The 5,000-nt window shown below is 41.5% G+C and overlaps 2 non-coding genes across 2 annotated transcripts; both read left to right on the top strand.

The window, feature by feature from the left end:
- Positions 1 to 1,278: 1,278 nt before the first annotated feature.
- Positions 1,279 to 1,350, top strand: TRNAH-GUG (transfer RNA histidin (anticodon GUG)). Its single transcript has one exon. It is a non-coding gene; the product is annotated as a tRNA-His (tRNA).
- A 2,871-nt stretch (positions 1,351 to 4,221) lies between these two features.
- On the top strand, positions 4,222 to 4,293 carry TRNAH-GUG (transfer RNA histidin (anticodon GUG)). Its single transcript has one exon. It is a non-coding gene; the product is annotated as a tRNA-His (tRNA).
- Positions 4,294 to 5,000: the final 707 nt, after the last annotated feature.

Here is a 5,000-nt window from a genome sequence, read left to right as displayed (position 1 = left end):
AACATCGGCTACAATTTCAGAAGTTAACCTTTAGTATTTCTTCCATGTCAGTTTTATAAATAGGTGGCTTATTTTGGTGTCACTATTGCCATATCACATATTTATTATCGCTCCCCCTTTCATATCTTTGCTATAACTCTCGTCCTTCATTAGCGCTGGTGCAAACGCTTCAAATTATTATACCCTGGCTCTCTCGGTCATACCTGTGCATGCACTTGAAACTTACTTTACCAATAAAAGAAGCAAATAGAGAAATAAAATAAAAGTGCTAGCTGGATTAGGCAAACACACTTCATAAAACTGCATTTTCTTTTCTATTCTCCCCCGTGTTACAAGCTTAACTGCTCCCTGTGTAATTTCTCTTAACCTGCTGTTCCTGGAAGAGAATTTCATCTACAAGCTCTTTCTGTGTTTTTTCCTAGTCTTTTCTTTCCCTTTTCTTAGATTTGTAACTGTTCCTTTACGTGCTCTATTTAGGCGCCATTAATCTCATTTGAGCTCCTTGCACCTGCTGCTGTTTTCTCCACACCTCATACTGTCTTTTCCCTCTTTCTCTCTTTCTCTGCGGTTGGTGGCTACTTTCCAAAGCGTCTGATGCCCCAATGTTCCTTCGTCTTGTTGTCAGACGTGAATTTGAAAAGCAACAAAATTAACAAGCCTTTACCACTCACACATGGCAGAAGTTTATACTTTAATTCAATGAGCTAAGAAAAGTGTGTTGTGGGGCCCCTACGAGCCATGGTGCTTGCTTCATCATAATTAGGCATGCAGTCATTAGCCACAGCTCTGATTATGGGTCACTGAGGTCAGTTTCAATAATTCCTCAAAAACCTAACCATGCAGTCCCCCCTAACTGTGTAGTTATCTTGCTTTACTGCTGTTTGTGTGATTAGCTGGGAGGAGCTCACGGCAGCATCCTCCCAATAAAAGTGTAGATGGACCGTTCCTTAACTCTTTCTTGCTTCACATACAGATGGCTTGAGGAGGTACAGGGGAGATGCAGGTCTAATAAACAGAATAGAATATCTGCGCCAGGTGTGTTTCTCTGCATTGGTGTCCCATCACAGGCCCACCAGTGTATGTGTGATCTTTGACTCCTGCCAGTTCACAAGCAGGCGGCCAGGAAACGGTTTCAGCCTATCAACCACTGAGGAGATAAAGCCTTTGTATAAGGAATGAGGAAGCAATGAACACATTCAGCCTATCACAGGAGTAGCCCTGAGTGTTCCGAATTATAATTTCTTCATGTCACTGTACGTTATGGAGCCCAAGTAGCTCGCCGTGATCGTATAGTGGTTAGTACTCTGCGTTGTGGCCGCAGCAACCTCGGTTCGAATCCGAGTCACGGCATTGTGGTTGGCAATGTCACGGCAGTTGGGTTTTTCCTTTACAGAATTCCCAAATGTACCAGTTGTTTTTGTAAAATGTCTATTAAAAACAGATCCTTTTCAATATTTAAACGATCTAACAACAAATTATTTAAACACACATGATTATAAGATGTAGGTATACTGTACTTACTGACATAAATTATCGTTCTTGAACATATTTGCGGTAAGGGGAGCGGAGCTCTCCCCCAGGCCAATCAGAATGCAGATGAATGCAGTTGCAGTTGAGTGACCTGTGTTGTGGCTGTCTACAGGGAATGCACATATGGAGCTGTCTCGCAGCCCAATCCAGACGTCAATCGAAGACAGGTTTCAATGCAAATAGAGCAGTAAGTGCAGAGAAATGCTCACTCTCTAAAAATGGCATTTATACAATAGTAAGATTAAATCCAACCTCACCAGTAGATAGGATTTATCAATAAATAAATAAAGCTTCTCCTCTCTGATATGGAATTACCCCCCAAAAAGTATAAGGGAATACCCAATGCTAACCTATGAGAGGGGCAGACCTCACAGTAGTGAAAAATGTAATAGACTGTTTGATACTACTAGGACATACAAACTACCACAGTACATGTCTTACCTTTTACTTACATAGCATGATGCCCCTAGGACTACCTAGGGCCTACCTTAGGGGTTACTGATATGTAATAAAATTGGAGTTTAAGGCTTGGCAAGTAGTTTTAAATGTCAAGTTGAAGTGGCAGTACACTGCAGCACAGGCACTGCAGTAGCAGGCTTGAGACAGGTTTGAAATGCTATTTCTTTGGGCGGCACAATCAGTCCCTGGGTATATGGTATACCACTTTACAAGGGGCTTTCAAGTAAATTAAATCTGTCAGTCAGGTATACTCCAATTATACACATGATTAGGGAAGAAGCACGTGCACTTCAGCACAAATTAGTAGCGATAAAGTGATCAGAGTCCTAAGGCCAACAAAAAGATACAGCAAAATGCGGAGGTGAAAAGCAATAAGGTGGGGTTGGGACCACCTTAAGAATGCAAGGTCTAACAAAAACGAACTAAGGATAACATGAGTAAAACATCAGGTTTCTCTACAGCATTTGGTGAGACAAGTGGGCCTTCTTTTATCTTCCATAAATGCAATCCTTCCCGGACCCCTTTATTATATAGCTCTTCAAGGAAAAAATATAAAGCACTTACAAAGGAGCCTCAAATACTCAAAGATGGTAGACTTCTTTAATATGGGACATATACTAAAAGCAGCACGAAAACAGAGTGCAATAGGGTCCAAAAAACTTGAGTGACCCATGAGAGTATGCATGCAAGCCTATGGTATTCCAAACTAGAGATATACGCATGCAATTTTTGTTTTTAGGAGAGAATGTGCCTGCTGAAAAAAACCTTATTTTTAAAAAGTGCATTGCAGAATATCAGGAATTTGCTGTGGGACACCTTGAAAACTTGCATACAGATTATGTGCACACACCTTGCAGTCAGTTGTTCTGGCCGAGTGGTTAAGGCGATGGGTCTAGAAATCCATTGGGGTCTCCCCGCGCAGGTTCGAATCCTGCCGACAACGAGAATCTTTTTAACATCGGCTACAATTTCAGAAGTTAACCTTTAGTATTTCTTCCATGTCAGTTTTATAAATAGGTGGCTTATTTTGGTGTCACTATTGCCATATCACATATTTATTATCGCTCCCCCTTTCATATCTTTGCTATAACTCTCGTCCTTCATTAGCGCTGGTGCAAACGCTTCAAATTATTATACCCTGGCTCTCTCGGTCATACCTGTGCATGCACTTGAAACTTACTTTACCAATAAAAGAAGCAAATAGAGAAATAAAATAAAAGTGCTAGCTGGATTAGGCAAACACACTTCATAAAACTGCATTTTCTTTTCTATTCTCCCCCGTGTTACAAGCTTAACTGCTCCCTGTGTAATTTCTCTTAACCTGCTGTTCCTGGAAGAGAATTTCATCTACAAGCTCTTTCTGTGTTTTTTCCTAGTCTTTTCTTTCCCTTTTCTTAGATTTGTAACTGTTCCTTTACGTGCTCTATTTAGGCGCCATTAATCTCATTTGAGCTCCTTGCACCTGCTGCTGTTTTCTCCACACCTCATACTGTCTTTTCCCTCTTTCTCTCTTTCTCTGCGGTTGGTGGCTACTTTCCAAAGCGTCTGATGCCCCAATGTTCCTTCGTCTTGTTGTCAGACGTGAATTTGAAAAGCAACAAAATTAACAAGCCTTTACCACTCACACATGGCAGAAGTTTATACTTTAATTCAATGAGCTAAGAAAAGTGTGTTGTGGGGCCCCTACGAGCCATGGTGCTTGCTTCATCATAATTAGGCATGCAGTCATTAGCCACAGCTCTGATTATGGGTCACTGAGGTCAGTTTCAATAATTCCTCAAAAACCTAACCATGCAGTCCCCCCTAACTGTGTAGTTATCTTGCTTTACTGCTGTTTGTGTGATTAGCTGGGAGGAGCTCACGGCAGCATCCTCCCAATAAAAGTGTAGATGGACCGTTCCTTAACTCTTTCTTGCTTCACATACAGATGGCTTGAGGAGGTACAGGGGAGATGCAGGTCTAATAAACAGAATAGAATATCTGCGCCAGGTGTGTTTCTCTGCATTGGTGTCCCATCACAGGCCCACCAGTGTATGTGTGATCTTTGACTCCTGCCAGTTCACAAGCAGGCGGCCAGGAAACGGTTTCAGCCTATCAACCACTGAGGAGATAAAGCCTTTGTATAAGGAATGAGGAAGCAATGAACACATTCAGCCTATCACAGGAGTAGCCCTGAGTGTTCCGAATTATAATTTCTTCATGTCACTGTACGTTATGGAGCCCAAGTAGCTCGCCGTGATCGTATAGTGGTTAGTACTCTGCGTTGTGGCCGCAGCAACCTCGGTTCGAATCCGAGTCACGGCATTGTGGTTGGCAATGTCACGGCAGTTGGGTTTTTCCTTTACAGAATTCCCAAATGTACCAGTTGTTTTTGTAAAATGTCTATTAAAAACAGATCCTTTTCAATATTTAAACGATCTAACAACAAATTATTTAAACACACATGATTATAAGATGTAGGTATACTGTACTTACTGACATAAATTATCGTTCTTGAACATATTTGCGGTAAGGGGAGCGGAGCTCTCCCCCAGGCCAATCAGAATGCAGATGAATGCAGTTGCAGTTGAGTGACCTGTGTTGTGGCTGTCTACAGGGAATGCACATATGGAGCTGTCTCGCAGCCCAATCCAGACGTCAATCGAAGACAGGTTTCAATGCAAATAGAGCAGTAAGTGCAGAGAAATGCTCACTCTCTAAAAATGGCATTTATACAATAGTAAGATTAAATCCAACCTCACCAGTAGATAGGATTTATCAATAAATAAATAAAGCTTCTCCTCTCTGATATGGAATTACCCCCCAAAAAGTATAAGGGAATACCCAATGCTAACCTATGAGAGGGGCAGACCTCACAGTAGTGAAAAATGTAATAGACTGTTTGATACTACTAGGACATACAAACTACCACAGTACATGTCTTACCTTTTACTTACATAGCATGATGCCCCTAGGACTACCTAGGGCCTACCTTAGGGGTTACTGATATGTAATAAAATTGGAGTTTAAGG

Source organism: Lissotriton vulgaris, chromosome 1_1 (genome assembly GCF_964263255.1).
Source record: "Lissotriton vulgaris chromosome 1_1, aLisVul1.2, whole genome shotgun sequence".
NCBI lineage: Eukaryota > Metazoa > Chordata > Amphibia > Caudata > Salamandridae > Lissotriton > Lissotriton vulgaris.
Note: the sequence above shows the minus strand (reverse complement) of the source record. Positions and strands in the feature narration are given on the sequence as shown.